Consider the following 26,880-nt stretch of genomic DNA (forward strand, 5'->3'; position numbering starts at 1 on the left):
TAATAACTTTCTTGTTTTTAGAACGCTTTGGTTCAAACTGCTCATGCTCAGAGAGAATGTGTAATAGACACTTGTAAAGCAAAGTCATTTCTCAGTCAGAGATACCCGGAACAAAAGGAAAATTTATTTATTTATTTATTTATTTATTCAGCAAGATGCTGAATGGCAACTTGGAAGCAGCTTGGGCTTCTCCGTGGAAGTCTGGAGTATCTTCTAACTAGCTTCCACACATCAGGAATATGAGAACAGACTTTCAAAAGAGTACACTGCAAATCTGGTGTGAATATCAGGGTAAAGAACAGCTTGAAATTCATATTATGCTTACTGAATAGTTCTCTCAATCTTGGCGAAGTATTTTTGTTTCATGGAGACGTTGCAGAGCTTCTTTACTCTTCATCCTACCCCCACCACTCTGCGAATGCCACTCCATTTACGCAAGGCATGCTTGGTTATTGGCGGTAGCAAGAGAGAGAGCAGGGAAAGACAAAGGCACTGAATGGCTGTGAAAAACACAGATAATACAAACCATATGCAAATCACATTAGAAAGATGCACAGTAAATGTCTAGTGGAGATGGGAGATGTCAGTGAGCTAATACTTACCTGAGCCAGTTGGACACTTGCCATGTGAGCGTAGCTATTCAGGCACTGAATTCAAGTTTGGCTCTGCCTGGAGCCAGCACAGATGCCTCTGTGCCTGGAGTCTGTGCAGTCCGGTGCCTGGATGCTCTGCCCTGGATGGTGGTAAGTTGGCTATATTTGATGTAAATATATTTTTCCAGATCTTTCCTGGGTCCTTTGGCGTGCCAGTCTTTGTCTCAGCTGAGTGCTTTTATTTTAGCCTCCTCTTAAGGCTTTAGAACTCTACCCGTTTGGTAGGGAATTTCATGATTTCGGGATGAAATCGGTAAAGAGTTCCTAGAAACACCATATTGCTTCCTGTGGGGCAGGTAACATCCAAAGATTTCTGTCTTGAACAGACATGATTATATAAAAGTACATTTTGGAGAATGGAGAAAACAAATCCATAAACAATATTTTTGGAGTGTGTAGGAAACCTAGCAAGATGGAATACATTGGAGAGGTGCCAGGGATTAAATGAGAGCTGTAAGAAATGGCCTCTTTATTTCTGAATTACTCATTTTAGTCAGAAGTGAACTTGCTTGTTCATCAAATTTGTTATTAATATGTAGAGCCTCGGTATATTTCTGTAGAGTGGGGCAGGTCTTCAGTTCACAGATAAACCAAGGCTGAGCAAGAACTTGATGTAATCCTGTGCATGTCTCTGTAGTGTGGGCGTAATGCTGAGCATAAGTTCATGACCGCAGTGAACCAAAACATGTGTTTAACTGCATGCTCCTGGGGTGGAGGGGTACATCTCTTCTCCCAGGCATCTGCTCCAGCTGACTGGGTCTCTGTCAAGCATGGGCTGTTTCTGCCCACATATAGCCAACCTTTTGCCCTTTTTCTTCTTCATCATAGTAAGCTGACTGTCTCTGCAGTCTTTGTGTGGATGGATGGTGGCTTGTGCAAGGTGCTCTCAGTTGCCTGTTCTGCTTTAAACATTGTGGTCTTTCCACAGTTGTATAAGCTGGGATAAGATTTTAACTTAAGTAAGGCACAAGCTATGTCTTGTGCCTTTGAACTACAGCGGATGTCCATCTGTTGTTTGAATGCCATTTGGGATGCTTAACCCATGCCAAATCCTGTTGCCTTTGAAGTCCATGGGAGTCTTGCCACTGACTCCAGTTGGGATAGGATTTAGCTGAGAAAATTTTTGTTTGCCTCTATTTCACATAATTTGTGTATGGGCTCCAACATACAATAACATGCGCTTGTGATTAGAGCTGGGTGAGGGTTTATAAACCATGTGTGTTTTTGGCCTAGTGATGGAGAATAACATAGTTCACTACATTTTTTGAAGTTATAATGCCAGTTGAGTTTTGGTCTTACTCTCCTCTTACTCTCATTTCCCTTTTAGAAATCAGAATATCTTTTATGTACTGGTGGTACGTTGATACTATGCCTTGAGAAAGGGAAATTTAATTATGTGAAATTGGACATTGTACCAATTGTTTAAGAAATCAATTATTCATACAGTGCTGCTTTTATGAACAATGAAGAAATATTTACCCTTGTTAGGAAAGACAGATGAATGACTCCAGACACTCCTTGTAGTGTGGGATTGTATGAAACATTTAATCAAAGCTTCAGTAATATATAGTTCTAGACTTGTGGAATGTGTAGTCTTTTATTTTTGGATCACTTGCACGCTTGTTATGCAAAGTACACTTTTAAACATCTGCTTAGGTATTGCCTGCACTTGGTATTTTCAGGATCTGTGATTACACCATATGCTGCTGTGGAGAGGATTATGCTGTCAGTGTTGTGTCAGAATGGCACAGAATTGAAGTCTGGTGCATAATTAGAAGGATATATTCGGGCACACTGCTTAGGTGACTGAATACATATTGATTATTTGGTATAAATGCACTGCTGAATTACAGACTTTGCATGTGTGTAAGAACAAAGCACACACTTCATGTCACAGGCTGATACACACTGAAAAAATAAGGAAGGATGAGCAGAAATAGTCTGTGGACCAGATCAAGTGCTCAAAACAGATTAAGGAGAGGTGTTTTGTGCAAAGTGATTTTGTGCTTAGTGGCTCCTCATCTTTCTTAGTGCCAGGCTGTTCCTGTTGCAGAGATTAGAAATGGCTGGAGGGTGGGTTCGGAGAGCTCTGAAGGGCCTTTGCGACAGCCAGCACCTCTGAGACACAGTTGCATGTCTCTCTAGTGCTGGGTTAGCAAGGAGAGGCTGATTTCATGTAGAATCTCTTGTAGATGGGAAGAGACTATAATTTTCTGGTCTATGCTAGATTTACCTATGGCAGGATGAATCAAAGCTGCCCTGGAGCTTCCAGAAAGCTGACCCTATCATCTACTGCAGCCCTGGCACTGGACAAAGAAGAAGGATCTAAATCACCCAAGATAAAGGCTTCTCTTCTTTCTGCTGGCAGAAGAAAATAACGGTTGAAGAAAGTCCACTTTTAGCCTCTGTTTTTTCTCAATCCAGAAATCCAAATTATAATAAACAATGCAGTTTTGATCCAGAATATCCAGCTGTAATTTTATGGAGGCTTTGTGAAATGGGTTCATATTGAAAACTTAGTAGATTGTACCAACTATTTGCTTCCAGATTGCATGAAACTATAGCTTGTGGTTTTGGGTGCTGCGGAATTTAACATGAGGCTTCAGTATATTCCCAAATACTTAACTTCATAGCTTTGGTGGCTCTCACTGATACAGACCATACAACTGAAGAGCTTGTTCTTGTGCATCTTATCGCAACAGATGCTAAATGGGAGTTTTAGGTACAATCTACAATCTGACTGAAAAGGAAACACATGTTTTGAGGAGGAACGCATTAATATTATAATCATTATAAGCATAGGTAGAATAATTATTCACAATTGAAATACAGTTAGCTATACCAGATACGTTGTAAGAATGTCACCTAATTTTAATATCACTGTGAAGCTGTTGAACTTGCTGGAGTTTCTGACTTACAAACTTGAAAAGGCAAACAGAATAATGACTTCTGTTTGTAAATTTTGCATTTAAGATTGAACACAGTACTTATCATGGTCGCTCTGTAGCAGCTATTAAATATTTCATATGAAGTGATAATTTCAGTATCCAATTATATATTTAAAGCTAAACATATTTTTTCTTTGTGATATAAGAGATTTGTAGGTGACAAAGGGTAAATTGTGTAGAATATTGTCAAAAACTCTTGTTTGCAGTAATCTGCTAAAGCCAGATGTTTGAGTGAGGATGAAGGTAAAAATCTTAGATAAAACCTAATCACTGTGAGGGGTTTATGAATGACCATATTAGACCAGCTTTGTGGTCTGCTTGGTTCGGGGTCCTGTCACTGCTGCTGGCCACTAGCCATGTTTCTGAGAAAAGCAAAAGAAATCCATCTAAATAGCTGATTAGGTTTGTTGTTGTTGTTGTTTGCTTTTAGATTGTAGTTAATGAGTTTATCGGAAGAATCTCATTGGTGTTTCTTTATCTCCAGATATAAACTGCTAATTTATTTTCAGCTGTTGTGCAGTGCTGAAGTCATAGATAAAGCTCTTTCTATTTTTCAAAATGAACTTTTAATAATGTAGAACACAAACTATTGCTAAATATATAAAGTATTAAACATCAATTATGAGACGTGGAAAAATTTAAAAAAAAAAAAAAAAAATTCTGTATTATTACTAGTTGCCCAGCCTTACAGTCTTTTTCTACTTGGACAGCACCATTTATTGACAAAGCCAGATCACAGGGAAACATTATATTGGTAATCTTTCATGTTTCTAGTAACAACCTCTTTAGATGGCTACCCCAACTAATTTCTAACTGTTGTACTGACAACATTTACTTTATATACCTTTTCCATCGTACAGGAAGATCTCTATATTTTTCATTCAATTTATCATTATGCTTTGTAGTATGCACTTTTACTGTGGTAAGGAGGACATGAGGATTTCTTTGACCAAAAAAGGCAATAGAATTCAGGTACAATTTTGTTTGTAAGAAACTGAAGACATTTATAATCTAATCTGGAGCTCATGTAAAGAAATCAGATTTGGAATACTTAAAATTTATGGGAGAGCATGGCTCTTTTTTTTTTTCCTTTATGTTATTAAGTCTAAAGCTTCCTAAATTCATCCCTCTCTGCCCTAGTTAGTCATATCCAGATGTAAATCTAGACTGAGAAATCATCATTGTATTCACATGTTATTTACCCATCAGTGGGGGCTTATATTATTATTTTTTTTACATATTGTATTGTAGTTAAAGATTAGGGTTAGGACCAGCTGGAAATTACTGGCAAAACATCTTTTATAACAAAATATTAAAATCCTATTTCATAAACTTACACAGTTATCTTGAAAATAACTACTTTGGAAACAGAAGAAGGGAGCTTGCAATTTTTATGTGAATGTTCAGTTTTCCTATCAGAATATATATTTTTTAATTTTAAAATGCAATAGTCTTATATAAGTAACTTAAGTTTTGTTGAATTATCTGGGGGGGGAGTCTGAAAGGTTGAAAGGTTAGTAATCACATTCAGTTGACATTTTCATTTCTTTCTGAATAAATTTTTGGTCTCTTACTGCCCAGGAAACCAGCCTAACACTTAAGCTATAAAGTATTATAGGTTCTATACTCCTTTCTCTGTTCTCCTCTAAGTATTTTGCAAGATGAAAACTTTCCAACAGAAGGTTTCACCTACAGGTTACGGAAGCCATATTTCTTTTTTTTTTTTTTTTTTTCCTCAATAAGGTAGATAATTTGGAATATGTGTACCATTTCCCACATCTGTATTCTGAATGCTGGTATCTAAGCAGGAGGAAAACATAAACATAAAAAAGCAAAAAATATTTCACACACACTCAAATGACATGGCTTGACATCTTGAGTGGTGCGCTAGGTCCCACAGTGCAGTACAATGAAGGATCTTCTGTGGGTCTATCAGCCTGCTTCTCTGTGGTGCTTAATTGTGAAAGTGTGTGATTAACTTTCTGGCAGCTCACCTTTCCCTGTCAGCCTCAGTGGCCAACGCTCTTAATTCTTCAGATCTGGGCATGCTGACAGTGAGCAGCACAGGTCCCTCTCTTCCCTCCATAAAAAGACCACCCTTTGTTTTTTTTCTGTTTTTATTTGTTTATTAGTTCACAATGTCTTCAATTACTTTTCCAAATAATAGTGTCTATGGGTTTTTGTATTCCTAAACCTAACCTCTTCATAATTTTTTTGTTGTAGCACAGATTATGAAGTTAAACAGCAGTAGAATCATAGAATCATCAAGATTGGAAAAGACCTCCAACACCATCTGGTTCAGCCCCCTAGCACCAATATCACCCACTAAACCATGTCCCTAAGCATCGGGTCCAATCTTTCCTTGAACATCCCCAGGGATGGTGACGCCACCACCTCTCTGGGCAACCCATTCCAATGCCGGACTGCTCGTTCTGAGAAGAAATGTTTTTGTTTTTTTTTTTTTAAAAAAACTTTACTTATATAAGACATTTTTTAAAAAAAAAAAAAAAAAAAAAAGGCAGTTGAGATGTTTTTGACCTTCTTCTCATGAATGTTTCCGAAGCTTGAAAATGAGCATGTGTAGTCTCCCCAAGATTCCTTTATAAATAATTTCCACCATTATAGAAACAAGTATCGGTATGTATCTGTTAATTAGCGTAACAATATTATTACTTTGGTTATCTGTGGATTTCCTTTTTCTCTGAAAGTACTTGAAGACAGTAGAGATTTAAAGGTTAAATTCAATATAACATGCTTAAGAATGGCTTAGATGAAAGTTGACTTGGATTATAAAGTGTTTGATTTTTTCCGATGGCTAAAGGAGCGTGTGTTTGTCTTTATAAGTACTGGTGATGCATGCTGTTTCTTAGGGCTGCTACTGCTGGATGATGGGAAGTTTCCTCTCTAATAGAGTAGGATTCTTAATTATGTTATGTAGGGGACTTGTTGAAATCTGTAAATATGCACTACTTTAAAGTCTCAGCAGCTTTTCTCTGGTGTCACTTTTGAAGAGAGTTGACAATCAGCTGTGTATGCCTACTATCCAAGGGTTTGCACGCCACTGTCTTTCACTTGGCTTGTTGCTTCTGAAGGGTGGAAATCCTGAGGGTCAGGAATTCTTCAATGAGATGTGCTTCATCTGAACACAATCAATGACACTGAAGTGGTTTTCATTGTAGGCTGCAGGAATTTTTTTCATTTGAGAATGCAGGTTGCTGCTTGATCTGTAGATCTGTCAGTGTTTTTATCCAAAGATTTTCTGTGAAGGGAGGGTGCATGTTTTCTGAAGCTTTTATATACTGTATAAATAGTCATTGCTAGGTGGTATTAAAGGAAAGTGAACTTTCTGCAAAAAAGTTCAGTTTCATATGTCTAGCTGTGAACATATCTGAGGGATTGTAGGATTTAACCCACTTTTCACATAGCAATTATCCGTGTGGCACTTGCAGCACCTACACTGTCTGATTACAAACAAAAATAAAATAAAAATGATGTTTCCCACATCTTTAAGCTTTCTGTCTGTCTTACTCTTTTTTTTCTTTTGCTTTCCTTCCTAGCTTTTCTCTGCCTTTGCCTGAGATTTTTTCACTTCTCAAAGCTTTAGCATTTCTTCCAGTGGTTGCCTGCCAGCTGGCTAGCCACTTTTGAGGATGGGGCATCTGTAGGTGGGACAGGTCAAGCTGGCAGGTGTTCCCACTCTAAATTGAATGTCATGGGAGCAAACAAGAAAATATCTTTTTCATCCTGGCTTTGTAAGTGGTCCCTTCAAGAGCAGGGATATGAAAGGGTTTTGGCTCCTTCTGGTTTAGACTGCAGGAGAGGGCATGCTGTACTACCAAGTTCAGATTTGAGTTATATATCTGAGGTATGATTTCTTGCCTATGTAATTCCTTGCAGCAATCCCAATCCCCAAGGCCTGATGCTATTCTCACCTTGCTACCTTCTCTCCCCTGCTCCTGCCTAGAGAGGAATTGGGTACAGCAACACCTACCCACCTGTGAAAGTGGTGCTGGCAGAAACCCAGCACATGGTTCTCTCACAGGAAGCAGGAAACTTGTGAAATTAAGAGCTGTACAAAGGAGATGGGGTCTATGTGACTAACCAGCTTTGTTATCTCTAAGGTTGTGAATTAATTAAATGTTTCCCAGGAGCACTAGCTGGGGTGTGGTGTTGCTAGCTCTGAAATGAATCAGGCCTACTTCATCTCCTGTTATGGCTGTCTTGTGCTGTTGGTGTATCTGTATTGTTGTTGTTATTATTAATAGTCTGAGTTAGTCAACTTTTTTTTTTTTTTTATCTAGGGTAACAGAATAGAATAAACACTGTCTTTTGTGGAGATTTTTGCCAAGATTTATTCATAACAGTACAGCATTGTCTGTTGGGTGCTGTGGATACATAAGCCTAGGCATTGCACAAACACATCTAAAGCATCGCTGATGGAGTTTTGTCACTGACTTCTGCCAAGTTTAGGATTTTCTATGTGTCTCTACAGAGAGATCTGGCTTTGCAGTTGTTGTTCTTTGTCTCTGTACTTAGCTTATACATGACCCATGTTTAACCCGAGCACTCTTGATACGAAGTTTTCTGTGTAAGCTCTCTGGTTTCCTGTGTGTCTCAACTTGGCTGCTTAATCAGGAAGAGGATTTTTAAACAATTCTTTACTGGGCATAAGAAACAAGTGTGCTTAACATAACTGCAAGTGTGAAATAAGCAACCCTGTGTTGAAAGTTCATATGTCAAACACAGTTAATCCACCATATGTGTGACCTAAAAAGTATAGACACATGGATATTTTCCCTCTGCTGGGTTCTTAGCCTTTTCATTACTGTTGCAATTGTAAATAGTCCTGCAACACTATATGCTTGATCAATGTATGGGATCTATGATGGTATTTTGCAGTTAGGGTTGCAGCGTTTCAGAGCATGCCTCCAAGTGAAATGAAAGGAATACCTTAAGCTTTTCAGCTGTGACATGCGACCTCAGCAGTGGTATGCCTTCAGGAAAAACAGGATTGCAGCACCATTTCTGTAGTCTAAGAAGCATGTTGCATACCAGCAAATATTATCTCTATTCTTATTTAAGCAATTCATGAGATCCTGATGAGTTTTCCATACATGAATCTGTACATGAATCTGTATTTGTGTTCTGACTATATCCACTGCAGTCCATGGAGTTACCCTGATTCTAACATGAAGGAGACTATTAGACATATGGTGTCCTGGAATTCGGGGAAAATAATAAACACACATTTTTAGAAAAACATATATTTCTTGGGGATTGCATAGGGGGATATATGGCTGTCATATACTTGAGATTTGTTTCCTTGCCTCCAAAGATCAACATGAAAAGATGAAACAATGGCAAGCCCTGCACCCACTGAAGTCGTTTGAGGTCTGATCCTGCACAGGAAATATCACGTAAATGGCAGAACTTTTACTCATTTGCAAATAGGTTGATGCCCATTGTGGGTTCAATTTTGTGACACATTTTGTCACTTGTTAAATACTGCAGCAATGTAGGATGTTACCCATTTATGTCAAGATTGGAAAAGCAATCATGATATGTACAGTGTGATGGATAAAGTGTAAGCATGTACTCTACACCTTTGTTTTAGAGAATACAGTATGGCCAAAGTGAGTATAATCAGCTCATTTGTATGCACAGCTAAAATTACTGAAGAGTAGTTTACAAATAAGGATTCATTTAGGGAACCGCCACAACTGCCTGATTAGCTATAGGTATGGGTTTAATTGCATGCTGTAGCCAATAAAGAATATGTTTGTTCTATAGGAAAAGGCAAAGGAATAGAATATGTGCATGAGGCAGTTTAATGTTTAAAGTACTGTTTGCAAATATAAGCTATTAAAAAGCAAATCATGCTGGAAAATTGTCTCAAGACATTAAATATTAATAGGTCATTAAGTTGTTGTAAGAGACACTGATACATACCATGTATCTAAACGTGTCCCTATAACTTCCATCTGCTGTTTATAAACATCAATGGCAAACTTTAATTTTTCTCTGAAGAACCAGAACACAACAAAATGTTTGCATTTTGCTGAGGGTGAATGCACGAAGCCTGACCAATATTTTCAATGATAAGGAAGTTTGTATTAATGCAAAAGTTGCATTGACACTTAAGGTTTTTCAAAACTACTAGAAAATGTCCATTTTCCTGTTGGAGAAGATATATGGTGTCTCTTCAAGTACTTTGACAGGCCAAGTGTTTAGAAGTTAAAAGGTTGTTGGGGACATGGCCAATGCAGTTCATGGAATAATTAATTTTCTGTTGTAGGATTTCCTGTGCTTGCAATATACATGTAAAAGAATCCTGTATAGAGGTGGAGGTTAGAAGATGGTTTGAATTTGAAGGAAAATATAACTTTGTCTCAGGAATCTTAACTTTATCTCATATAACAGACATGTGGAGGGGTGCTTATAATGATATGCTTGATGTTCTTTCATAGCATTGGGTCTTTAAAGAAATCTGACCCTTTTTTAACCGAATTGGAAAGACTAATATTAACTCTTCAACTAGTCATGAATTTCTTTTCTTTAATCTTCAGTGAACTCATGTATTCTTTTACAAGCAAATAACCCACTATTTGAGGAATTCTTTGGTAGTTTTAAACAAAGTTTAAAGTTTGAGTAGTTTCCTCAAGCCGTACTGTGAACAAACATGACTGAGTTGTGCTTGGCTTCTGATCTGTCTGCTTTTTAAGTTCCTAGCTGTTAATTACACTAACGTGCCTGTTACCTTTATCTTCACTTGTTTTGTGGAAGGGAAGTTACATGGTATTTTTGAAGAGACTTCCATCTCAAAGTCCCAGTTTACAACCAATTTTGTTACCATGTAATTTCTATGTCCTTTCCTACATTGTAAGCCCTAATGGGTCTCATCTGGAATATGAAGTTTGAGTCAAAGCTCTCCTTTCTTAGTTTTCCTACCAAACCTGTTTTGGTCAAAGAAGCAAGTAGTCTTATGAGTATGACATCTATATTTTCCAGGAAGATCACTTTGCATGTGTTCAGATATGCTGTTATAAAGGTTCTGTCTCCTCATTAATGTCATTAATAATATAGTATGGATGACTACCACTTCTGAGGCATTTGGTCTTGGGATGTTTTGAGGACCAATATTTTCAAGGAGAATGGACATGAGACTCAGGTGAGAGGACAAAATAGCTTGATATTGAGAGAGTTTTGTAAGACCTGTGACTGAGAATGTGCAGTAATGTAAGCTTTTGAATCTGGGGTGTTCTTTACAGTGAAGAGGTTGTTCAATGTGGGGCTGAATTTCAGAGCTGCCAGGCAGTCCTGCTGTTATGAAAACCTGGAGAAGCTTTTTATCTTGTAGGCTGAGAGCTGGAGTGGTATCATTACCAGGTCTGGGATGGAAGGTATGGGAGAGCTCTTCAAGAGACAGTATAATCCACAATGATTTCTGTGCCTGTACAGGGGAAGTAGCCCCCAGCTACTCTTGAAGGACTCTGAAGGGCTTGAAGAGATCCTGGGATTTATTTATTTAGTGACACAGTGATGATTTTCATGTGAAATTCAGTTTTCCTAACTGCCAAAGGCAATAGGTCCTATTGTTCAAGCCCCTTGGGTAGGGGCAAGCTGGTAGGAGAACAAGGAGGGAAAGATCTTACTTAGCTGTGGCACTATTATATTAATGGACAGTATCAGCTTTATAGCAGGTAAATGGTTGTATTGATCTGCAATATGTGCAAGAGTTTAGAGAAACTGCAGAACACATGCTAAAGTATGCTGGACTCTTTCTTGCGCTTACTGTCTTCTGTGTGTATACTTTACAACTGTCTCTTCCTGTGAAAATTTGGGTTTGATAACTACTGAGAAAACATACACAAAACAGTATGATACCTACATTGCTTAAATACTTAAAGCTAGAGCTGTGCTAAAATACTACCCAAGAGGAAGAAGTACTCTATATACAATACCATATATTTTTCCAAAACTGAAGGCTGTTGGCCAAATGTTAAAGTAAAGGAAACTTTTTCCCCAGAAGGTAACAAATTTTTTCTTAACATAGAAACGTTTAGTGTTTCTTTGCCAGTGAAAGAGAAATGTCACAGCTGGGAAAGAGATTGGAACTAGGGCGTATTTACACACTCAGAGAACTAGACCTCTCTGTACATTTTTTCATTTACAGTTTCTACCCTTTTTGAATATAGATTAACAATTTCTGAAGCATTCGAGTTCTTGTGGAAATTTTTGGTACCGTTGATCCTTCCATTAAAAAGAGCAAAACCTGGTAAACTATTCTAGTGCGTGTAACTGACCCAGGAAGCACGAGAAGCCAAAATTATCTTCTGAAAGGCAGGAATATGTACACACATTCAAAATAGTTTGCCAATGGAGAAGGGGAGGAAGGAAAAGTCACCTTTTTCTTTCATCCATTTTTCCTCACTTCCTATTATTTTTGTTTTAAATAATTAAGGAATAGGTGAAAACTTAGAAGGAAGCATCTATTTGGTTTACAAGTGTTAGACGCTTCTATGCATTTAAATTTTGTGTGCTCTGGCCTGATGGCTAACAGATACCGTGTTCATATTCTTCTAATGGATATTTTGGGTTCTTTCAAATGACTCTCCCCTAGAGTAAGAATTATTAATAAGTTAAAAGCATGGTCAAACCACAGTATTATAGAAGATGATGTCTGCCTCTATATGGTTGTACTAGAGGTATCATTTTCATTGTATGTGTTTTTTTTGTTTTTGTTTTTTTATGTTGTAGAACTGCTAGCAGAAATTTTGTATTTACTAATGCAGTCATATTTTATTCACTCTGGATTGTCACAAGGTAATAGTAATGGAATTGCACCCCCTCAGTTTCCAATGTTTTAAATGTTTGAAAACTTTGTAAGTGTTCCCTACCCTTTGTTGGAATGGGAAAGTAGTCATTTGTTTCCCTTAAAGTTGGAAGTAGCCAGTGATTCTCTTCCCTTAAACAGGGGCAGTTGCTAAATATCACTGCTGACCCAAAAGATGGAAGAATATTATGCAGCGTGAGCTGAATATTGGTGAAACTCAGCTGGAAACTGGAAGGCTACCTGTAAAGAATTAGTTCTCTCTCCACTGAATCTACCAAAAGTGAAGAATGTATATTTAGCACGTCTGCTTAACTTAATATCTGAAATAGTAGCTTTAGGTACCTATGTGAGTGTCACTGATGTTCTGGTGTTCTTACTGAGGGGCGGGGGAAACAACACATTATTACAAATTTTTGTAGCTCTAAGATTGCCAACGTTTCAAGGCAGAAATCATCTTTCTTTCTCTATATGTCACTAAACTGATGATGATTACAAACAGAAAGATTGACACGGGTCAACCTTTAAGATTTTTATAAGTTGTCCAATCATTTACCTAAATTCTTTACTTGATACAGGGATTAAAAAGTTGAAATAACATTTTGAAATGAGGCTTTCCTCCCAAATTAGTTCTAGTTAAAGTTTTTTTTTTTGCTTGTTTTTTTACTTTAATTCACATGGTCAGACGCTGTAGGCTTTAAAATAATAATAAAAAAATGTTTTGTTGTTGTTTGAAATATGAGCCGTAAAAGAAGAAATAAACTCTAAAAAGTCAGTTAAAAGACAGTGATATTTTCTGATCTGACCAATTGTGTTCTAGCTCTGCATGTAGTTCTTCTGAGAATCCAGCAGGATACGTTGCATGTTTCTTGCTAATTAGCCAATTAGAGATGTCATAGTGAAGGTCTATGGGAATTGCCAAAATAGTTTAGATATTGGTATTGCTGTTGCTGTATTAATATGGTGCTGCAACAAATTTAATTTAAGCACCTGCTTGCTCTCAGGGAGCTAGCATTAGCTGCAAGTCAAATATGAAGTTCCTCTAACTCAATGAAATTTCTATTTTCTGTTGAAGGAGAGTGCTTTTCTACTTTTTATTTTATGTTCAGGTTTTTGTTCCAAAACTTGGAAGTACGTGAGTCCCCAGCATGAATTAATCTTCTGTGGTCTTCCTTCAAGTGAAACTAACTTCCATGATAATCTGTTCTGCGTGGCTATCAAGTGGTTTGGAGCATTTATTGATCCTTGCCACAATAGAAAAGTGACACTTCAGCAACAGCAAGCTGCCTTTGAATGTTTCCTGATATATTGCTAGCATTAATGCTAACAAGGTTAGCACTTGGCCAGCTATATTGTTTTGTTTCACACGTTGTTGCTATGTTCTACATATATTGTCTTCAAATATGGAGATGCTTACAGTTTAATTTATGCAGTATGTCAGAAACAGACCTCCAGTGTTTTTGTTGCCTTTTTAAGGGAGATTCCATTGTCTTACTGTGATGTTCATGAACAGAGAAGTATACAAACCATAGCGCTATGGTTTGTTCCAGTGCTGGAAAATGAGAGGAAGAATTGCTGGAATCTGTATTATATGTGAAGCCAAGACTGGGAGAATTTACGGCTCACGGAGGTTCTACATCACTTGAGGTCTCTTCCAACCTAGAAAATTCTGTGATTCTGTGTGATTCTGTGAATAATGGGTATATGGAGATGGGAGGATTGGTATGAATGGACATGTATCTTTTTTTGAGATTATAGATAAAGAAAGCCAGATGGCTACACTGGTCTTTGACCGTAGTTGTGCTCTTAAGATAACTTAAACGTCTGTAACGACTGAGACCTGTGAGTGTCTTTTGACACTTCAGAGGAAGCAGAACCTTGCAAGAGCTGCTTTTGCACTGGCTGGTCTGAGATGATACCTGCTCAGAGATGTTTTTATTGAACTAACTGCACTGAAAAAACATGAGAGATTTAGGGTGCCCTGATGACAAAAGTGGTAGTACATACAGTAAGAGCAGCAAGTATGCATAGGGACCAGTGGGACAGTTGTCATAATTATTAGTGTCAGTCCTTTTCAGAGAAACATGTCAAACTTTTTTTGAAGCTGAATTATTATTTAGTTGTTAAACTGTAGAAAGAAAATAATAAAACTAAGATGTGTAGATATAGGACATGCTTTGTAAACACTTCAGTTGGATGTAGTCAAACTTTATTGTTGTGTATGCAATATGCTGAAGATTTCGTGGAGAACCCTATATGTCCTCTGGTATTTGAGGTGAAAAGGCCATAAAGTCATGCCTTTGAGTGGGATTGTTTGCTCAAGGGCATTCAGGAGGACCTTGGGGTCACAGACCAATAGCCAGGTATCAATAATATCTATTCCATGGAATTTATGTAAAAGACCTACAACTGTGTTCTTTTTTTTTTTTTTTTTTTTTTTTTTAAGAAGAAGAAATCATACGCACAAAACACTATTTGAAAAGACATTTGCAAGTAGCGGATCTCAGGAAAGCATTCACAGAAGTCAGGTGTTTGCAGCTATTTTTATAAGGCTTGTGGCAAATGCATTGAGTTATACTCTTATTACCCAGCCTATTGTCCCTTCAGACCTACAAGAAATATGTCTTCTGTTTTATGCCTGGGGCTCAGAGAAGTCTCTAAGATACAATTTGGCAGACAGGAGAGACTCTTGGCATCTTCTCTCATGACTACTCAGAGATGCTGTATGCTGTCTCCTCTGGCCACAAAGCAAAGAGGCAGGTCTGGTAGCCCTAATAAATAGCAGCAGTTTGAAGACAGCTTTTTTCCAAGGAAATTGTTGCAGGGGGAAGAGGCAAGGAAGGAAGGAGAGCAAGCTCTGCTTCATGACCAGGGAGTACAGAGTAGACTGTAAGCTGAAGGCTTTTTTTGAAGCCAAGGTGAGGTGTATACAGAGAAAGGAGATAAGCATTGCCAAGGGGAGCAGAAGCAGAAACAAATATAGTCTTTGGAGGAACCTTAAAATGAGTACTCTGGATGAGTAGAAGTGTGGAGGGAGAAAGAGAGAGTCTGTCCCTCCTGTGTTTATTTTTTTGTTGCTGCTTTTTTGGTTAATGTGTAACGAAAAAGAACAACATCACAGATGTATCCAGGTTGTGACAAAACAGCTTAATCAACTGATGAAGATGTAATACAGGATTATTTCCCTTTCTGTTGTGCTGAGAAACTGAAAAACCTAGGGAATTGCTTGTGTCAAAATAAAATTTCAGGTTTGCATTTTTCAGTCTATTGCAATCAGGTGTGTATCTTGTAGTTGTGTCTGACAGACTGTCAGAGAATGAATACTTTAAGTACTAGTTAAATTATTATGACACCCATCTGTTTGGAGTGATTAGCTTTTTGACATTTTTTTCCCCCTTCAATTAGTGCCTCAAGAATTAGGGGCCTCACAAAGAACAATGAACAAAAATAGCAGCTGCAAGAATGCTGAGATTGGTTTTTGTTTTTGTTTTTTTCCCCCTCTTCTGTGGGTTATTTGAACCATTTTTGGACTGGTTTGTATCCATAGGTGCAATACCTACAGTAAGCTCTAAGTAAACTTATGTCAAGGAAGTAAATATCCTTCTTCCTACAGCAATCCTCCACTACTGCCTGCTTCAATGTTCACCACTGGCTCCTTTACCAAAGGCTCTGCACTGCCACCAAATCTGCTTTCCCAATCGGCACTGTCCACAAAAGAGTGTAGTGCTCCCTGTTCCTGCAGTATTTGCTGATGGAGTCTCCTACTCCTACTGGGATAAATAAAGCTTCTATGGCATTGAACAAAACAGTTTTAAGAATAAAGGGTTGTTAATAATTTAAATGTATTTTGCAAATACATCGTAAAAATCACACCTTTTCAATAGTTCTAAAAGTGCCGCTTGCTTCAAACCTAAAAGCTTTATTGATGCTTTATTGTTTGATTTAGGGAAATTAAGTCTTTGGTTCTTCAGCCTTGGACTGGACACCTGGTTTTATGGAAGTCTCAAACCCCTCTTTTCTTTTCATATAAATTCTACAAGATGACTAATTGTTGGATTGGAAATGATTTCTTACATGTTGGGAAAAATGGCATAGAGATCAGAAAGCTTTTGAAAACATGCAGTTAAGACTTTTGATCGGTAAACTCAGCAAACAGACCTCTGGAGCTGCCCATGTGTCTGTTTTTAACATCTGGCAAGCCTGCACCTACCAGGTCGTGCTTGCAAGGAAAGTGCAGCAGGGCTGCCCCCTGCCAGAATCAGAGGGGAGCCATGTCCCCATCTGCTGCCCTGTTGATGGCGAGGACTCTGCACAACGTGGTCCCCTATCCCTTACAGGAACATGAGTCTGGATAAGGGTTTGGGAAGGTCCTGCTTTCCTGTTATTAAGCAGCAAGAGCTGTGCTGAGGGGATGGGCAGGGGAGAGGCGCTCTGTTTGATAGCCCAAATAAAGAAAGCCCACTACACTCCTTACAGCTCAAATGCTTCCTTCAGTCTGCTAGCAAGGATGCTACAGGCATCAAGCACAGGGAAGGTGCTTAACAAGTAATAAAGAATAGCAATAACAACTGATGAGGTCTGGGCAGGTAAGTAAAGAGGGAATGCTTTGTAAATATTTAAAATCTTAAATCTATTTCAAGCAAGTCCCAGTATACAGTACTGTTAATTACATAGACAACAGAAGCTGTGCAATTGTCTTCAGTCACAGGCTTCTATTTAATAAGCTTACTATAATGTATTGCTATTAAAACTTTTCTAACTGTGCACAAATTTCCAGCTTTTTCTTCCATGGAAGCATTGCAAGTCATGCTATAAAAGTGAACCTAGCTGACATATGGATAAAGCTACTTACCCCTATTAGAGCAAGCGGATGAAAATACCTAGTGGCAGAGCTGGGAATGAATTGTGTTGACAGAGTACAAGACAACTGCAGCCGTGCAATGCAGCATGGCATGTCTCAGCAAGCTAATTACCAAAACTCTTGGGGGAGAAGTCTGAAATCCAGCAGAAATGTTTCCACTATCACACCACTAAAAATCATTTTGGTGGCAGCCACTAAATCATATTTGTTGTTCATTCATAGTTAAGTCCAACCTGTTTCTTTTCTGTTGCACCAGCCCAGGGCAGAGAAACCCCTTACAGGAATGAAGGTGCTCTAATCAGAAATTCTGTGAAATGTTCCTGGTTCATGCTGTGCTACTAATTTTGTAAGAGCATTTTCAGGTTTTGCTAAATATTTACAGAGGTGAAATATCTTCAACACAATTATCCACAGTTAAGTGAGACTTTGTACCATGTGAGAAATGTGAATTTTGGTATCCACCGATACTTCCCTTTGTAGAATAAGACAATATAAATGCCATATAAGGTGGTCACATACCTTTGTGTCTGTCTGACTCTTCAAGGTGGAGGTTAGGTAGAGGGAGAGGGACAGTTATCCCCATTGCCTTTTCTTTCTTTTCTTGGTGTTCTCTAAGTTCAGATCTACTTGTTTTGGAAAAGGTTGAACCATTATGTGAAGATCCTTATACAAGGGATGGCGCTTAATCTGTTATCACTGAATTGTCATGGGGATAAAAGAGAAGAGAACAGGGCCATGCATGAGAGGGAGGGAAGAACTGGACCAGGGCTCAGAACTGAGACAGAGGGTGGGTATGAATAGGGAGCACAGTCACTGTGGGAAACTAATTTCAGGAGAAATGTGAAGGCTTCCAAATTAAAATGTTTTATTTGTTTTTAACACCTTTCTTAATTTTTCAAGTAATAGTTCTTTCAAATGAAATTACATGGTAATGCTTTTATTTTGTTTTTATAAGTTATAACCTCTCTTCTCTGAAACTCCTAAGCTGGTTCTGTTTAGCCACAGTTACATTTCTCTCTTTGGAGATATAGAGGGGGCAGAAACTTGAAGTCTTTATAGGGTCTGAGTTCTCCACTTAGTTTAGTTCTAGCTTTATCCGTATTCCCCATTTGGGAGGTTCTTTATTTTTTCCTTTTGCACTTGTGCATTGGTGGAGAAAAAAAAATAGAGGATAGTTTCTATTCTCTGAGGAGGAATTGGATCTGCAACCTGAATGAGGGATTCTGAGAAGATTCCTCTGATCAGGTCCTGGTTCCTGCTTTTTAAAGACAGACAATAAGCGAACTACTACAGATGTCCACTAAATACAAGCATAAATAAACCTTGTTTTAAGCTTTGCTTGAGGTGAGGAAAAGCTGTTTTGTTAAGGTATTTTTTATTAAACTTTCAGGAGAGAATAAAAATGTTAGAAGAAAAATAACATGCATAAGGAGCAAAAAGTCAGGGAAAAGATTGCTAGAAATAGCAACATTTTAAAAAATAAACATCTCCAACCTGAGAAATGTCTCCTATAAGTCATAATTGTGTGACTAATTTATCTTTTTTGTGCTCATTTTTCACTTTGTTTGATGACTGAGACCTTTTAGTGTACCCTTAGCCATACACGTAGCTTAAAGAATAGCTGGGTATCTGTTTTTTTTGTTTACTAAAAAGTTCCTACAAAATTTCATTAACGCCAGCAGCAGCAACTGATATGAAAGGTAAACCATTTTATTGTCATATAGACAGAAGAAGTGGGGTAAGATATACATAATTTAGGAAGTCTTATTTCTATTTCATGCCAAGATTTGTTTAACATTTAGATTGCGATGTGTCTGTTCCCCAACGCTGCCCCTCAGGAAGTTTAATACATCTTCATTCAGTGGTATTTGTTTAAAGACTTGAAGAGAAACTTTAATTAAAAGAGGTTATCAATGCTCAGAAGGTATCGTTTCCAAGGCATCAGATTAATTTTTATTCTCTAATGCTTTTTATTGGTGACCTCTGTTTTGAGTTTCATGTAGGGAATGTCAGCAGTTCTTAATTGCGACCTTTTCTAAATTATACATAACAATCCTAATATCTGTGCTTTCAGATTGTGTTTGTTTTTTTTTGTTGTTGTTTTTTTCCTTTTTTCCTTCCCCTTCTATGAGTTGGAAGATGCTTTCAGCTATATTCAAAAGGGATTCAAGAAGCTTTGTTGCTGAGTGGCCACAGGTGCTTTCCAGACTTCCAGAATACCAACCCAGTGTCTGTAGCTCAGCTTTGCATGAGCTGCAGAGCACTGCACTGGCCATGGAAAGGGCACAAGTTCCTGTTAGAGCATGATGCCCATGCACAGTGATGGATGTTTTGCCCATGGATAAATAAACATTTATATACAGTTTCAGGCTGAAGAGTCTGTTCAGAGCACCTGCGCATCTGTGCAGATATGAAGATGAGTCAGTGTGCACATCTGCACTATAAAACAGCCTTCTTCATCTCTTCTTTTTCAGAGAGCAACAAATCTTTCATTTTAGTTTTATGAAACTGAATGACTAGTGCCTGTTACTGCCTTAACCTTGGTCATTGATCAAACTTGATTCTGTTGAATGCTTATTTTAGTTATGTAATGTTATTGTAAACTTGCCTTTCCTATTACATGTTTCTCTCTAAATACCTATACAGACTGGTCACGTATAACACCAGAAGATTTGGAAGTAAGAAAACATCTATAAGGGGAGTCAGGAGAATCCTGAGATTTGAACAATAAATTTTTGAAAGATATCTTTCATGTTTCAGATTCTGCTTTTTGTTGAGAACTGGTGGTCTTGAAGTATAGATTGTGTCTGTAACCAAGAGTGGTGGCAACAGAATTGTGCTAAAATTAATGCCTTAAAATATTCACAAATCTTGTATGCTAACATGAGAAGTATAGGATTTGATTACTGGCAATGTTTAATAGATGAATGTTCAGTTTTTGTATATACAAAAAAATCCCTAACATGCTGATGCACATAAATAGAGAATACTTTGCTACTTAACATAAAAACAAAATCTAGCATTATGTAGGTTTTTAGGACATCTCTCTTGGTACATCACAGATGCTCTGATTTGAGAAAAACAGTGAAGTAGGTTTGATTGTGCATCCTTGCTAAGACATAAATACACTACGATATTTAGCAGATTCCTGACTGGGAAACATATGGAAATGTGTGTAGAGCTACTTTTTCTTTTTAATAGTGCAGAATTGTCCTTGAAATTTAGGTATGATGCCCAAATCGACTCCTTGGATCTCATTCCTCTCAAGCCTATTTGCAGCTGGAAAGAGAAGGATGTTGAGATATGCATGAAACAGTGGAGCTTGCATGGTCTGTGGACTATTATGATTCTTTTTATAAATAATTTAATATGGATTAAAAGATCTTGGATAAGGAACTGTATGTGAAAGTGCTTTGATATCAGAGTCATTTTGGAAGGAGTATTTTTGCTTAAGCCTCTGAGTAACTACACAAAGTTATAATTGAGAGCTAGATCCAGTGCCTAGAAGTTGAGGAAAACCCAGTCAGTAGAAATAAGGCACAGCTTAACAGCAGCAAGAGTTCTTACTGCAATTAGAATTGTGAAGTATGAGTATATCATATGTTTGGGGGGGAGAATACTTTTTGTCCAAGCATATCTTTTTATGAGAATGATATTCTGATAAGTATATTAAAACAGAACACAAGAATTAAGTAAAATCTGTAATTCTATAGAAAGAGTAAATTTCAGTTATATGATATTTTTTTAGATCTATAGAGAAGTATAGCTAAAATGGTAGCTGTTTTACAATTTTATATGATTATTCCATAGTACGTTGTTGTGCAGGCATTAATTTTGACACTCTACTCATACTACACAAAGATGAGTTGGGTTCATGGCTTTTTAACACATTATCTTCACCTTTTGGAGGTTGTCTGCTGTTTTATGCAGACTGTGACAGATTCTAGGTTTTCCTCCATCCCTAAAGATAACTGTTTCCTGCAAAGTTTAACACAAACTCCAGAATCTGTGTCCTCAATACAGAGCAAAAACAGATGTCCATGAGTTTCTGCTCAAAGTAGAACACCATTCATAAGCCAAGATTTTCTGTATTCTCCTTTCTAAGGGAGAGGCATCCATTCCAGATACTCAAATATCCTTTACTTCCCAAATATGATTGGAGATAGTGGATGTTTTTAACTTAGAAAGTCCATGCAAGGTCCAGCTGCTAAGTAAAGAGACCAAACTGTAGGTAATGTGGTGCAAAGAAAGGTTAGAAGCTACTGTCCTCTCTTGGTTCTAATAAATTTCCCTTTTGCTCTGTTTGAGTTGTTGTTGGAAAAAGACAAAGAAATGAGACAGGCTAAATCTGCTCTTCTGTGTAAAGACACAGCCTTTTTGTTTTTGTTTTTGTTTTTGTTTTGCCTATTCAGTTCTCACTGACACCCTTCTCCCCTCCCTCCCCTTTGAAATGTGGGTAGCAAGACCTGTATCAGAATGTTACCAGATATTTTGTGTAATCACAGTAATTCCTTCTATGCATTCCTGAAGTGTGTTTGACTACAGAATTTTGAGAGGGACAAAAATTATAGTAATTGTGGACTCATGCAGTTTAGCAGACTACTTGTGTGTATTCCCACATATCTGACTGTATTTAAAACAAATCAAAAACAATGTAGGCTTTTATATGCATGAAACAATGTTATAAGTTGTCAGCATTTCTCATATGAAGTATAATTTCAGTATAAAGAAAACATCATTTCAGACTTACTGTTGCCTGAAATTTGGTCTAGAATGCACGTTTTCAGCTAAACATGACCAAACAGAGCTAGAAATATAGGAACAAGGCTTAATTTATGTTGCCAGGAATTAGCTGAATACATTGGGGCACCTTGGAAAAAATAAATGGAAGAGAAATAGAAATATGTTATCTTTAACCAAGCATTAAGTCCATATTTCCCTAAGGTATCTCTTTTGACTGCTATTAAAAATGCTTTCAATTGTATTTCATGAGGTTTGGATAGGCATGGGCATTATTACATTTAAGAAAACATGCTTTATGGAATTATTTGCTTGTTTGAGAAATTCAGACTGAGGTTTGACTTTCTAAATGCTCCTGAACAGACCAGCTCATCTCTGGGTTTGCTATAACATTTAAGTTCAACTCAAATTTTGTGGGAAAGGAAAGGCAGAGGATTATAGGGAAGATGGAAGATGCAGTTATAGTTCTCAATGGAAAGGAATTTGTAGCAATGCTACAGAGAGCCCAATGATTAAAGAGTCCTCAATGTGGGGACAAAGGCATGAAGATTTGTAGTGTTCGTACTTAGCAATCACGTAGATTTGATTTTCTACATGTGCATCCATGAGTTCCTTTATCTGAAAGGATATTTATTCCTGACTACAGACTGGGAGGATGGGAGGAGGGGAAAGTTCAGATCTTGAAGTCGTAAAAAAAAAAAAAAAAACTCTTCATTTTACAATTCCTTATTGAACTTGGATGTTTAAATTCACCAAAAAGAACCCATGTCTTTATTTTAATATATTTTTTTAAAGAAATCTTTTAGCCTCAGTGTTATCTTGTTTTATGAAATACTGAAGAACTGCTTAAAACTGCTCAAATTCCTGTAGTTTAAATGAAAATGCAAGAAAAAAAAATATCTGTGGACTAGAAGGCTTAGAGACCTATTTTTTTAAAGAAAAAAGAAAAATTGTAATCTTTATAAAAAATATTGCAATTCCAGTTGAACTCCAGGATGTCTTTCTGGCTTTATCTTCACACAAGGAGATACTACCAAAAGAAGTTCTGACAAACTTCTAGAATTGGGTGGCTTATTGTTTTGTTTTTGGTTTTTCAAAATAATGTGCATCAGATATTGCAAAAATTTTATGCCTTAGGGCCAGTTTCAGGATGTTGTTTAGTTTTGCATCTAGCAGCCTGCAAACAGGCATCATGGAGGCAACAAGGATCTTGTGGAAAAAATGAAAATGAAGATATTTATCTTCATCTGTCAAGTTTTTTTTTTGTTGTTGTTGTTGTTCTAAAGAGAAGCACTCTTTTAAAAATTACATATGTGTCTAGAAAACACCCCAAAGCGCACTTAATAGCATGGCATTAATCTAGATACCTTTATGAAAACAAAGCTATTTATTGCTACACACTGAACACAGCTATAAATATCATATAACGTGAATAAAATATGATTGCAGTGGAAAAATCATTTACATATTTTCTGTAATGATTTATTTCAAATATTAGCTAATCTACTTTAAGTGCAAGGAAGCATTTATACCATCCTTATACTAATGAATTATTCATTAATCCTTTTGTTTTAAATGTATCTTCGTGATTTTATTTTTAAACTTATTTAAAAAAAAAAAAAAAAAAAAAAAAAACAAGAAAAGAAAAAAGTTGTAAAAATCTCCAGTAATTAACAACAGGAATACTGGCTGTGATATCTCACATTCCTCTCCCAGTTCCAAAACAGCTTTGTCCTTGGACTACAAAATACCATTCTGGAGAATGGACTGGTGCAACTGAGGCCTGCTCCTTAGCCACTCAATTCTAGAAGTTTTTCAGAACTTCCTTTGATGGTATCACCTTGTGTGAAGATAAAGCCAGAAAGGCTGGAGTTCAACTGGAATTGAAATATTTTTTATAAAGATTGCAATTTTTCATTTTTCTTTTTTTTTTTCTTTTTTTTTCCCTGAGGATGTTGAAACTCACCTGTTGTTTGCTATGGTCAGTTCTAAGTATTTTGGAGCCTTAAGCTGTCATGAAAGTTAGGTAAACGCTGGCTTACAGTAGTGAAAGGATCAGAATCAATGTCTTCCAGGGATACTGCAAAACATTTACATAACAAAGTTCTATCAAGCCAACAAAATTGAAAACTTGTCCTTACCAGACTGGGAACTCTACACCTCTGGCTGTTTTTCCATGTGATGCAATAAAACAGTTTTGTGGGTTTTTTTGTTTGTTTTTTTTTTTTGTGCATGGTCACTTTAAGCTGGAAAGAGCATGACTGAAAAATGGGAGAACGGACTTGTTAAAATAAATAAATAAATAAAAATAACAAAAACAGAAAGCACCTACTGACTTTGTTGCCCTCAATTTTAGTGGGAAGCTTATGAAGGGATCTTAACTCAGCTTGTTTATTTATCCAATCCACTCAAAATTTGTCTTTTTGTTTTCCTCCATATGATTGCCATGAGAGCATGACTGTTGAGATACTTGACCTTAAATATTCACAAGATGTTTCAATTACAATGAACTCCTCTTCTTTCTGAGGCAAATCATGGCAGCCTGATGCATAACTGGGAAGAAATACCACTATTCTGACTTTATTATGGGTGATTGTTGTTGTTTTGCAGTTTTTTTAATTTAAAATCAATGAAAATACACACACACACACACACAAAAGCTTGAGATGCTTGCCTTTTATAAACAATAGTTGCCAATGACTTTGCCAGGGTCAATAGGAAATATGTAAAAATGATGAGGAAGCTCTATTCAAATGAACAGACAGCTTGTTCCAGCAGAGGATTTGCCCTAGTATTTTGTTCTTAAAATTCTGTAAGCTTGCATGCAAAACATTTACTTTTACAACCCAAAATAAACCTTTTTGCAAAACCCTGCAGTTTCATAAGTGGCTTAAAAATAATTATAAGGGCTGGTTTTATTACCAGTTGGAACTCTGTTTTGATTAACTGGTGTAATGAAATCAAGAGCCTTCCAGCAAACCTAGTGGAGTTGTACCAGTAACTCTATGCCATTGCTTGTGCAGTCACAGTAGGTACCCACTATGCACGCTTTTCCTGGATTGTTTGGTACTGTCACTCCTTTGCTTTTGTAGTAGTTTATTTTATTACATCTAAATCACAGTGCAGGCCTCGTTTTCTGTTGCTTATTGAATGAAGCCAGTAGCAAATGTGAAATATAGTGAAAAATGGATGTGCCTCCTCTTTTTTCTTATTAAAAAGAAACTATACTCCTCTCATCCTCTCATAGCACTGAGGTTTGTTAGGCAGAAAGTAGGAGGACATGGTAATCAAGACACAACAGACTGACTTGAAAAGTTTCCTACTTTTCCTACTTCTGCCGTCACCGTTATTTTGAGACACTTGATCCTTATGCTCTCAGTTCCCTTATGGGTAAAGTGCAGATAGCAAGACTTTCTTGTGTGAGGTGATTTTAGAGTAAGATGATTTTTCTATAATGTTTTGTTTGCAGTGTTGAGTTTTATAATAGAAGCTACAACTGTAAGGAAAAAAGTATGTAACAGTCTATAAAGTAAAGGTAAAGGTGATAAACATTGATTCTTACACCAACCCTGAGATGGTTACGTAGCTGTGATTCACTGTCGCAACTCAGGTCAAAGCAGACTGAAGGCTGCTTTAATTATTGTTCATTGGGCATGGTCATTAAAGAACCATATGTAGTGAGGAAGGCAGGAGGAATACAACATGTTAGAATCATCTCTTATTTTTACTTTCAGTGAAATTTCAGAGACAGCAGCTAAGAGAGACCTGTAGAAACATGTATCTGTTGCATGGCTTCTATTGATTCTTTTAAGTCACAGAGCAGTATTAAAAGATTTTACCTCAACGTATGTTGTGTTTTTTTTTTTTTTTTTAATTAATTTTCAGTATTTTCAGCCCTCAAGGAAACACATGGGACATCACAATTTCAGATTATATTTAAAAACAAACAAAACAAAACAAAACCCTTTGAAATAATAACTGAGGCTTTTAACTGTCCTAAGTAGTTCATTCCCATTTCAAGCATATACTTTGGAATCACGATAAATGTGAGTTTGGTATAGCAGAATGATCCAAGCTTTTCAAAGTCATGCTACTTCATTTTAAAATTCTTGCCTGTTTTCTAATTGATTTTTTTTTTTTTTTTTTTTTGCCTAAGTTCACAACAAGGGAAAATATCAAAACATTTGTTGTGCAATTTCTCATTTTCTCCTATGTAAGTGTTCTGTGCTTTCCCAAGTGTCTTCATTTTCTTCCCTCTTCTGAAATGTTAGTTTGTTTTTTCTATATTGACATAGATCCAGATCTTGCTGCCTTTTTCTTAGTCCTCAAGGTGTGTCTAGTGAGTGCTCTTTCTATGCCAGAATGTGCCCCAAATATTTTTTACTATCTTCAATAGTAATGGTGAATCGCTGGATCCAGTATGAAGTTTGATGCTAAAGGTGATATGGGCTGAACCCAGGAAAGTTGCTCTGCTTTCTAAAGTTTGCCGCCCAGTATCAGGAAGGTTTTTCACTATTGAGCCCTAGAGTTTAATTCCTACTGTATCATGCTGTTCACTCAATTCCACAATATTCAATATTAGATCTACTGTACAAAAATAAAATACGGGTGGACACCACTGCCCCCACCCACCCCACTTCCCCAAGGAGCTGGAATTTTCTCAGACATGGCATGTGGGAGAACTCTGTGAAAGTCATCTTTTCTTCAATTTCCTGTTGCTGGTGTGCTGTGTTGGTTTTTTTTGTTTGTTTGTTTTGTTTTTTCTTCTTATTTTTGTGTAGTGTCCATAGCAGGGGCTTTTAAGTATGATGGAAGGAGCTAGGCACTTCCATATTAACATAAGGGATC

The 26,880-nt window shown here is 37.1% G+C and overlaps 1 protein-coding gene across 4 annotated transcripts in view; it reads left to right on the forward strand.

The window, feature by feature from the left end:
* The window catches only part of LOC309874774 (poly(rC)-binding protein 3-like), a 424,882-nt gene that overhangs the window by 41,947 nt on the left and 356,055 nt on the right, over positions 1–26,880 (forward strand). Inside the window, exon 1 of one of the 4 annotated variants that reach the window (XM_082753319.1) lies at positions 728–743. The exons of the other annotated variants lie outside the window; for them this stretch is intronic. The gene's annotated coding sequence lies outside the window, so the exon portion shown is untranslated. Of the gene's footprint in view, positions 1–727; positions 744–26,880 lie in introns of those variants that run through there. 4 annotated transcript variants of the gene reach the window in all.

This window comes from Aythya marila (assembly GCF_965140915.1).
Source record: "Aythya marila genome assembly, chromosome: 2".
In the NCBI taxonomy this organism is placed as follows: domain Eukaryota; kingdom Metazoa; phylum Chordata; class Aves; order Anseriformes; family Anatidae; genus Aythya; species Aythya marila.